Here is a 12,122-nt window from a genome sequence, read left to right as displayed (position 1 = left end):
ATATATATATATATATATATATATATATATATGTGCTCTGTTCACTGCAGGTATTGAAACCTAATTTTTAGCATTTTAAACTCTCAGAATTACTACCAAGCCACCTAGTTGCATTTGCTTTTTTGGTTTTTTTATAGTTAAGAAGAATGAGATAATAATTAAATTATTTTAAAATATTTTCCACTACAAAACAGGAACTTTTAGTGACAGCAAACCCCTGCTTCACCTATGACATTCAACAATATATTATACTGAAAAATGTACAGATCTCATATATCAAACAAAAACGTGTGCGTCAATCGTTCTATGGTTCCTTATTAAAATTATTTTGATTGGCCATCTGCAGACATGTTCTATTTAAGAGAAAGTACATATAATACATTACACCTGGGTATCTTATAGCTGGCTGCAGTGAAAGGGCTAATTATTGTTGGATAATTCTAGTGTTTGCATTATTGATAATCTTTTTAAGGCATCATTCTGTGTTGGTATTCTTAAGTGTTGTGAAGTATGTGTTAGATCAGATTTAAGTGTCTTCTGTAAGATTAAGTAACTTTTTAGTGTCTATATATTAGATACTATAACTGTGACTCAGTCATGTGTTCTGGGATGTATATTTCCCAGTGCACTGGGAAATGCACATCCCAGCCACAGTGAATGGGTTAATATGAAATGCTACTATGTATAGATACATATGTCATTATTCTCACACAAAAACTAGAATCACTCAACAATATTTAATATGAAATGCTACTATGTACAGATACATATATCATTATTCTCACACAAAAAGTATCTGTACACAGTAGCATTTCACATTAAATATTGTTGAGTGATTCTAGTTTTTGTGTGAGAATAATGATATATGTATCTGTACATAGTAGCATTTCATATTAAATATTGTTGAGTGATTCTAGTTTTTGTGTGAGAATAATGATATATGTATCTGTACATAGTAGCATTTCATATTAAATATTGTTGAGTGATTCTAGTTTTTGTGTGAGAATAATGTATCTGTACACAGTAGCATTTCACATTAAATATTGTTGAGTGATTCTAGTTTTTGTGTGAGAATAATGATATATGTATCTGTACATAGTAGCATTTCATATTAAATATTGTTGAGTGATTCTAGTTTTTGTGTGAGAATAATGATATATGTATCTGTACATAGTAGCATTTCATATTAAATATTGTTGAGTGATTCTAGTTTTTGTGTGAGAATAATACATATCATTATTATTAAACTAGAGTTAGAAGATTACATGAAACTTCACGAGAGGTTTTACCCTGGTTATAAAATCTAAACCTCCCTATGCATGTTTTGTGGACACACAATAACAAACTCTGAAATCACTGTGAGTTCATTACCTAAATACTCAAAGTCATTTCAAATGCAAACAAATGCTACTTTTGTGTTGTGCAATATCATGATGAAAAATTTAACTGGCACAGTTACTGACAAAGTAGTTCAATGAAAAATTACTAGAAATAGGTTAGGTCAATAAATGTGTATATGGAGTGTGATTCTAGATTCTTGTAACTAATATTTAACAAATTTTGTAATTTAAAAACACATAATTTTCATCTTACAAAAATGTGTTTATTGCTACATCTGACTATACTCAGCATTATAATAAGTTTGCAAACAACAAGCATAATGAAGTGATTTATTTTTGGGGGAACATACATATTTTGACAGAAAATTCTTCAGGTATGAAGAAGACAAACCAATGTTCTGTCAAAATATGTATGTTCCCCCCAAAATAAATCACTTCATTATGCTTGTTGTTTGCCAACTTATTATTATACTAACATAATGTGTTTCCATATTCAAATATACTCAGCGTTAAAAATGAGACTCCTTACTTGTACATATATAATTGTAACCAAAATTATTATTACATATCAAGAATTATAGGATAATACAAGTAAAACTGGCATTGTCAAGATAATTAACTTATTAAATGTATAAATGTATGAACAGTATAAATTAATGTTTAGTTATTGAAAAACAACATTCAATTAAAGTTATAACTTTCAACACTTTTTTGATAATCAGCAAGTGACAAATTTATGTCAAGAGCCATGTCCAGTGCTTAGCAACTAAGGTTTTCTACTAACTTGTATATATTTACCAAGGTGGATGTAATGTACATAACCGTTCTCAGTATATGTAAATAACATTTTAGTCATTTCCTGTTATTGACAGAATATCTTTAAATGAGGTGCTACTTTGTTATATTTTTCTGCTTATACATTAGTGTATTTTTAAAACAGAATTAAGTCAAAAATATGGTTTTTCAACAAAAGTGCCAAGGTAATAACCATAATAAGCTGCCTTGCCCTCCCTTTTCTTAATTCAATAAAACATTATTCATATATACAAAGATATTTTAAAAAGTAAATAAAGATTGAATATAATAATATTAATAAATTTGCATAAAAGGATTCTAGTCTAATAATTAAAATCAACCATGTTCTATAATTTGGTAATAAATATGCATATCAATAAGCATGCTTGTACACACCCACATATAGGTTATTTATCTGAAGAACTGTGTCTTTTGTTAGCATGTGCAGCTAAAGGGTATATGAGCTTCAGTGTCTGTATCTCACAATACTAACCACAAGACTCTAAGAAAATTCGTCTACACCATACTGAGTGGGATTTACTAACAGAACAACCTGAAAAATAATGTTTACTACAATTATGTCATATCTCTGCATATTTGTTGGTTAAATGATTATGCCTCACAACATTAATTACTTCATGCATACTGAAGAAGTGCTGATGCAACTTGTTGTACATTACATCATTAATTTCTTACGTGAAAGTTAAGAGCTCCTAGTATTATGAATAGACATAAACTATTATATACATATATATTCTGTTCATTAGTCCACAATAAGGCCTAACCATATGTACTTGAATAACTTAGTAATTACAAATACTAATAACTTGTAAGCATTAAAAGAAGAAAAAAACTGACACCAAAAAATATTTACTTACCACTTGCAAACACTGTTTCATACACAAGTATAGCTGAAAGAAAACAACAACAAAGATAAATGACTTAAACCATATAAAAACAAACAGCCATTTTTTTTTATACATATACATATATTCAATAGCTGATACCAATAAATTTAATAATCAGGCAACAGCATTTCGTTATCTGTTACACTACAGATGTTGGGTAACTTAGGTCAAGAACATTAATTAAAATCGAACGTACAATATATGCAACTGTCATAAATCTTAGCATATTGTTAACAGATATTCTACAGTGTACTGTCAATTATAGCAATCACTGTTTCATACACAACAGGAACTTTCATTGTACAGTGAAACCCCGATTTTACGAGAATTTGGATATAACACGATGGGTCATTAACTCTTTCAACACGGGCTTGGTCCCTGGGACCGACCTCATAACCATAACCTCGTTACAGTTTACATACTAATAACTTTTAATATTTTAAGTGTATCTTTACAATACCCCGATTTAGCACGATCCTGCTTGTTTCGCGATGACATTTTATGGACCTTAATGATCGGGTTATAACGGGGCTACACTGTAATTCTTATGTGTCTGCTTACCACACATAACCACCATGTTTGACAGCATAGAAATTACAAGTATAAAAATCAAATCTTAATAAAATAGGAGTATTTTCCTATGGATAAAAAAAACATGATGTGTAGCTAGTTCAAAAATGAGTAATTTTAGTCAGCATATTTCTAAAACAAAACATTATATTACTCGTCTGCCACTCAAATTGCATTTATATACAAGTCACTGATGGCTTTTCAAACATATTCTTAAAATAAATACATGAAAATAATCATGAAGCCTTGCAAATCAACCTTGATAAGTAAGAAAATGTTCAGTTTTATGGTCAAAGTATCATTTGTAAACTAACTAAACTTTAAAAAATTGCAAGAGATACATAGTTTTAAATTTTTTTATTACCTCTCTTAATTCCCTTATGAGGCTGTATTTTCTGGTGTCAGATGGGTGTGTCATTTAGCTGTAACTTTAGCATTACAAACTGTAATAAGTTCAAACCAAGGAATTCTTCAATCGACTATGTACAATTTCAGGTTCATTTATATCACCTTAAGGGCTAATTCTCAGGAATGTGCATAGAATTCTTTAAAGGGTTCATGAATTTCTTCTGTTCAGCTGAGTTTTTTGTGTAGGTCCTGAAGTACCACTATTATTAAACCAAAATAATAATAAAAAAGTTAATAAATAACCTTAAAGCTTTTTAACTGTTCTGGATTTCTAACCACTGGCTCCTTTAAAACTTTGTTAAGTATAGGATACAAAATAGTACTTACCCTATTATGCAGGCTTTTCATACAATTTATAACAATAGAAGGAAAAATATTATCAAGAGAAGACCAAGAACACTGCACGAACATCTGACGACGATTAACACACAACAGAATCTGTACAAACCAAATAGTAGTGGTCTATAAGTAAAAAGTTCTTCAGAGGGCTCAAAAACATTTACCCAAGAAGCCTGATGTAGCATAAGTTATGATGGAAAAACTGACATATACATGTATGAGACTGTCATAACATAAAAAAATCAATAAGTCACAACCCATAACAACCCAAATCTTCAATTATATAATGATCTTGAAGAAAAGTGAATCACTTCAAAACTTCAGAATCATATCATTGATGTTAATTTCTTTAAGAGAATCTTAACAGGAAAGGTCATAGGTCAGATTTGGAATTCTTGGAGTATAACAAGCTCAGAGATTGGAGGCAAATGGTCAAGTTCTTAGAACAAGTACCTCTGACAATTGACCTAAGAAATGAATTATTGAAATGAATGATCATCATTTATTCCAGACAAAGGTCTAATAGATTAAAACAAGCCTGATGAATAACTCATAACTCCAGGAAATGACTTCATGTAATCATGATCCCAAAGTAAAAGGTAGTTCTGAAATAGAAGATGAAGATTCACCAAATCCTGAAGGAAAGGATGAACAGTACTGTTATTTTTTGTAAAGGAATTTTAATACATCTGACATTGGTCCACAAAAATACATGCAGAAGGATTTGGTTTGTTTGGAAATTCACACAAAGCTACACAAGGGCTGTCTGTGCTAGCTGTCCTTACTTTAGCAGTGAAAGAGTAGAGGGAAGGCAGCTAGTCATCACCCCCCACCGCCAACTCTTAGGCTACTCTTTTAGTAAGGAATAGTGGGATTGACCATCACATTATAATGTCTCCCCGGCTGAAAGGGCGAGCATGTTTGGTGGGACGAGGATTCGAACCTGCAACCCGCTGATTGTGAGTCAAACGCCCTAACCACCTGGCCATTCATGCAGAAGAAACACACAAGTTCATCTCATAGGAAAATGTAATAAAACATCCTCAGTAGACACAGAACCAAGTTATTGTGAGAAAAAGACACGATAAGTCTAAGCTTTACAAAAAGAACAAGCCTCTGGTATCTAAAAAAAGATCAAAAATATTATTATACAAAATTCACCTAAAAATCAAGATTCACATAAGACAGAAATGGGACATGAGACTTCTAAAATCCAATAAAACTATAGATCTTGAATAACAGTTATTTCTACAAGGTCAAAACAAGATACTGAATTGAAATTAATAAATCTATCATAAGGCACAAAGCCACCTATTCATTTAGAGACTAGAAAGAGATAGGAATTAATCTTTAATAATCAGTCCAAACTATTTCACAAACATTCTTGGCTAGAATATCAACAATCGTTTGGTCTAGAAGATGTTTGTGGGCAATATTTTGAAACAGAATGGATAAATTACCAACAAAGGAACATAACTTGAAAAACCTAATGGCTCTTTGTTGTACAAAAAAAGCTCCAGATGCTCAAACAAATGTTCCAAAATAGAGTAATAGGCACAAAATATCTGGTTAAAAGCCATATGGCAGGTGAAGTCCACCAAAAATCCTGGTTCTGTAAAGATATATTCTTAATTTCAAGCAAAATTAGAAGTGTTGGCAAAATAAAACACTAAAAAAAAGCAATATAGAACTCTTTGAAGTTAAACCCACAGATACTGTTATTAAGTTAAGCACTCCAAGTCAAAATTCAGGCAAGACCCAAGCAAAGGACCATTGCAGACTATGGTCTATCAATTGTGAGGAACACCCTTGTCAATTGTATTTCCAAACCCTTTGGGATGAAAAAAGGCTTGGTAAGCAATGAAGTATGTTAAATGGATCTTAGCAAATATCATAAATATCCCACCCCCAAAAAAGGTTGATTTTAATAAGACTAGAAACTGAAAGAATTATCTAGCTGAGTTAGACAAAAGAACACTCTCAGTAGTTTCAACAGAGATAACACATAGGAAGAAGTTAGCAAAAAACCTCCACATTGACATACAAATTTAAAAAGAAAGAAAACTAAAGTTTACACATAGTGGTGATTACAAAAAGTATTTTAGAAGAATAATTCAAATACTTGAAGTTTGATATAAACATGTTGTTTTCTTGTATAACTTTCTAAGAGATAGCATATTGACTGTACATTTCATCATAAAGAAATCTGAAGCTACATAAGTTACCCCTCTTCATTGAAAGATGTTTGTCATGTAAACACCTCTCTTTCAAGGGCAAATCCAGAATTATTTGAATTCACTATGACTTGCAATTTTGTCAGTTTTGTTTTAATTATCAATCATTCCCAAAAACATTCTTAATGATTGCTTCTTTTTAATGGGTGCTTAGAAAAATCTTATTTTTTAATAAGGAGTATTTTCAACTTACTTTTCCCAACTTAAAACATTTCTGTGAAGTTCCTCAGCTTTTTATTTTTGTGATGGGACTATTTAATAGTCTAAAAATTAGCACTGATATGACACCAACTTTGGTTTTTAAACTGGTCTTAGAGTTACTATTTAATACATACACAACAAAAAAGCTACCAAATCTCTAATAATTTTAAACACCTGACTCAAGTCATTACAGTTTCTTTCTTACAACTTCAAATAAAATGAGTCAAAAATACATTGTCTCTGTTCAAAGCTTAAGTTACTTTAATCAGGTATTATTCTAATAGCCTATCTCTGCATTCCTTTTAACATGTAATTATCTTTCCTGGAACCACCATATCATTCCAAAAGCCTCACCAGTCTTATAAAGGATTATAATACCCTTTTTGATTTTGAATTAAAACTTCCTGAAAACAAAATCAAGAATTCTCTTTTCCTCACAGCTAATTTCAGCTGAAAGACTTAAATAATCATGTACTAACATTTGTGTTGTATTTGTCATGAATCATATTTATAACTTGGCAAAAATAAAGTATAAATACATATCCTGTCTAAATCATTTACCAAGTCAAAAGGATAACACACAAAAAATATCACTTAATCCCTTTTCAGCATATCCCGAGTTGTAATCCTAGCAGAAAAAAGATATAACATTATTTGCTGAAACATAAAATGTTACCTATGAAAAAGCAGCAGAATGAAATATATACTATCACCAGCATTTCTTTTTTAAGATAAAAACCTTTGTCAATTAAATATTTACTAAACACTGTTCCATGTAAGAAATGACTTTATAAATAAACTAAATAGATTTTATATTTGAAGATAAAATAAGATGGAGTTTTTTTTTCCCCTGCAAACCAGTATAAGTGATTGTGAAGACTGCAGAAGAAATAAATACTGTCTGAATTTAAGCTCATTCCTGATTGGGTAATAAACTTCTTTTTGAACAATGATCATTCTCATCATTATAATTTGTTTACATTTTGGATAAATCTAATCTACGAATTGGTATAAAGAGGGCACAATCAAAAAAAAACAAAATACTGAAGCTCCCTCTTATATGATACATCATTTTCTCAAGTTTTGATCCACGTATAACTTTTCTGTTGTTCCTTTTAGGTAGCTGGACACAATTTCACAAAATGAAATCCATTTAGAGTTACACATGTGAAGAAGCTAAGGGTAGTTTGAAAAAAAAACCTAGAAGTTATTATCACAATACCAATATATAAAAGACATGTTCCAGCATGTTTTCAAGTTATTTCTGAATGAATTAATATCTGAATTAATCTGTTAATCGCTTTTACTGCTATATTACTTTATTAGCAAATTCAGCAACATTTATTTGCATTTTAGAACTTATACAATTAGTAAATTTTGCAACTAGGCATACACATAAAATTACTCTGTTAGTACTTGTATGTTGTGGTTTTTAACACATTTTTCACTTTATCACTTATAAGTTGTAGTATTACATTAGTGCCTTTCTGGCAGTGTAGTGCTGTTCAACAATGAACTTTTTATTACAGCTGACATTTACTTAATATCTTTAAAAAAAATTCTGCTATTATTATTATTATTAATTTAATTAACCTTGTATAACGTTGGTACTATATATTGTTAAACTGAGTACATTCCAGAGAATAGTACCTAACGTTTCACGTGCGAATTAATATTAACTTCCGATTAGAGCAAGCTACCTACTTAGTTCAAAACTAAAAATTAGCTAGGGTGTAGTTAATTAAAATGTTAAGCTTTTTTAGTGACATCACCAATGACTGTAATTCAAATAATAGTAATACTACTACTAGTAAATATTACTACTACTGAGTACTAGTACTAGTGGCTATACGAAAATCTACTTGCCGATACACACCAGCCAGGATTCCGACCTGTAAACTTGCTTCCATTAAATAAGTTATGAAATTACTAAAGTATAACTTAGCATTTATTATAATCTATATATTTCTAGTTTTAGTACAGCCTACTTCAGTACTTGGTAAACACGAACAGCAGCAAGCAGACAGTCCCGATACGGTTCTATGTCACACCACGTCACCATAGTAAGACTAAGCCTAATAAGATTAGTAGTAATGTCAGAAATATATAAGGCACATATTAATTTATAAAACATTGCTTACCGAATAAACCAAGACAAAATAGCATCTCGAGCAAACTCTCGACTCCTCAAGAGATTTGTTGTTTTGCTCGAGAACGCGAAAAGCCTTGGTTCACTCATGAACGCGATAAAATTTTTCATCTACTCAAACATCCTCTCACATCCACAGATCGTCCATCGCCGTCGTTCCCACTTGCGCAGACATTGTGCGCAGACATACACAGTCATTTCAGCCGTCTGGTTTGTGTCTGGATTTGACTAAGCTTAGACTGTACTACAACTAAAACAAACACCAGAATCCTGTGCGTCTAATTATCTGTTACTATCTTGCTCACGTATAGCAGACGAAGCAACCAAAGACAGTTAAACATGACGAACCCACATACTGAATCATTATTAATTTGTTTGTCTTGAAAAAAAAAAAAACATTGCGAGAAATTCCAAAAACATTGGTTAATAAAGTGAATGTTTTTCTGTGATGTAAATTCGAGATTACATAGTTAATAATTAATATTAACAGTGTGAACAAGAACTTTGCATTACTGCTTAAGGTAAAAAAAACAACAACAAAAAGTTTACTTTAGTAAAATAATAATAACATCCCATCAGAATAAGCTATGGAGTTTAACCTGATGTAAACACTGTTATGCGCAATAAAACAACAGTTTTTTTTTTTTTTGGTGTTGTGTTAACGGTAGATAATAAAATAATAGCAGTACTGTTATGAAGGTATAATATTTTATAATATATCTAGCACAAATACAAGGCTTTTAGAAATCACTAAACTTCTGAAACAAGGCCAAAATAGTCCGAAATATATGGTAGGAATATTGTGAATTGAAATATCTAACGATAGACAACACCTTCCCCTGCCACCTGCGTATTCCACCACCAATGACAAATGATCATTGAACTAAATACTTTACTGTATCTGACTAATAAATAATTTGTATGCGGTTGTTACAAAGAGCGAAGTTGAATGTGAGTATTTTTTTGCCATAAAAATGGTCAAATTGAGCACTGGTCAACGATAATTCTGTTTAAACTTTAATATCAGTTGTTAAAACTCGGTGTTTTGATACATAATTAATGCCAAGACGAGCTGTCGTATAAAATAAAATGTAAGTTTCTTCAAAACCTGTAAAAATAGATTATAATAATCACTGTATTTCTTTGGAACAAAGATTTACAAGTGCGGACAATACTGTTCACGTGAACAACAACGTAGTAGAAATATAAAACAAAAAGACGTCTCTTCAACAAAAAATTTTTAGTTTCATAAAATTCTGAAACACTTGAAGTAATAAAAAGCACCTTTGTATCACTGAACTCTATAGATCAGTGTTTCGTATTTTAAACATACGTATCTTATGTACGTGTCCTGAAAAAAACACAAAAAACGGTACCAGTAATAATGACACCAGTAACGCAAAGTGGGGAAAAATGCATCGTTTCCTCCCCAATGGAAGAAAATAAGAAACAATTGTACGTTTACGATTTTTGCATAAGCCTAATAACATGTTTTTCCCACCTTGCGTTTCTACACAATTGTTATCAGTCGTTAATTCGGGCCACTAGCATACATATTAGTTACACTAGCAATAACGTAATGTGAGAAAAACGTATTACATATGTGTTTGCCTAACCTCCTTATTTCAGATGGTCGATTAAGGATGTTTATCTGTTTTTCAAATCTATCTACCTAAAAATGCTGGGTTAATCTGATGAAACCAGGCTCACTGTGTCGTTGGAAAATCGAAAATCACTACTGTCTAGACGGCAAGCAGAACGCTTCTCCTGTTTTTGTTGTTGTGATCTCTCGTTTTTGTTTGTTTGTTTTTTGGTTGTTGTTATTTTTTCGGCGAAAATACAGTAACTTGCAAAATACAATTAGTTTGGAACAGTAAATACTGTAGCCTCAGATATCACACTCTTAATATGCTTTCAGACGAGTCAATAACTTTAGTTTTATTTAAATAAATTTAGAACATAATTTCCTAAAATGAAACATATTTGAGTGCATTATATGGCTGTTCTATGTTATGTTGGGTTATATAGAATGAGTGTTATGTTCCAGTTCGCCATTACCATATTAGGACGTGTTGAACGCTTTCCTATAGATGTTGACATTTTTTTAATAATCTTTCAAAATGAATATGCCCTAATTTGTATTATAAGGTTACCTAAATATACTAGGCATCTGTGTTTCCGTTTCAAAACAGTATTCCAACACTGGCTAGTTTTTAGCACTCACTTAATCAAGTAGTTTTAAATTAAGACACAAGTTGTGTGGTATAGCCTATGTATGTATGTTCGTCTATAAATAAATTTCAAAACTTTGTTTAAATTTTACGTAAGCATTAACCCTGACTCATACTATATTATCAAGCTTCCTGTTCTGACAGGAATGAACATAATAGTCATGTTTATGAAGTAAACATCCCAATCTGGAAAGCCAAGACAAGATGGCGTTGTTTATTATTTTGCGCGTTGTACTTTTCAACGGATTGAATTGCGTTTGTTCATGCAAAAATAAATCGTTTCAAAATAATGAAATCCAACTTAGTAGACAACTCTTTTTGAACTTGTATTACAGCAAAAATTTAAGCGTAAATTTAAAACAAATGATAAAAATATACCAACATAAACAACCCTCGCGTCACTTTCATTTTCAGACACTTCGTTCAAACCTCGTCGCATCTCAGATTTCCAGCTTTTTTCCCCCCCGCATACCAAAAATTTATGGAATGCTATTACTTATATCAAAACAGCAAGTGTAGCTTTCAGGGATCAAATTTCTGTGCCAACAGACTTGATTTTGCGATTTGAGGGTGTGGCATAAACCGTACATTTATATATTAGATTTTTTCCACCCACCGGGATTATATTATACTAAACAAATTAAAAGTTAAATCTATTTCATACGTAATATTGAATAACAATAATGAGCGTCGCAGTACAATCTTGACAAAACATATTGTTGTACTCCACTCCAAAATAAATAAATTAAAAATATATATACACAAATAAAATATAAAATATCACAACACTAAAAAAAAATAAAAAATCTTATATAAATGACAAAATTTAACTAGAAAAATATTCACATCAATGAAATCAGGCACAAGACATACATATACCCAAACCCTCATGGTTTCCAACCAGTTATGTTTGTATCTGTGTGTGTTTTAGAGCTAATCCATAATAG

The 12,122-nt window shown here is 31.0% G+C and overlaps 1 long non-coding RNA gene across 1 annotated transcript; it reads right to left on the bottom strand.

The window, feature by feature from the left end:
- Positions 1-2,543: 2,543 nt before the first annotated feature.
- On the bottom strand, positions 2,544-9,091 carry LOC111087659. The gene is made up of 3 exons (XR_002612319.1): positions 8,937-9,091; positions 3,014-3,046; positions 2,544-2,688 (listed from the first exon to the last, which is right to left on the bottom strand). It is a non-coding gene; the product is annotated as an uncharacterized LOC111087659 (long non-coding RNA).
- Positions 9,092-12,122: the final 3,031 nt, after the last annotated feature.

Source organism: Limulus polyphemus, unplaced genomic scaffold (assembly GCF_000517525.1).
Source record: "Limulus polyphemus unplaced genomic scaffold, Limulus_polyphemus-2.1.2 Scaffold2445, whole genome shotgun sequence".
Lineage (NCBI taxonomy): Eukaryota > Metazoa > Arthropoda > Merostomata > Xiphosura > Limulidae > Limulus > Limulus polyphemus.
Note: the sequence above shows the minus strand (reverse complement) of the source record. Positions and strands in the feature narration are given on the sequence as shown.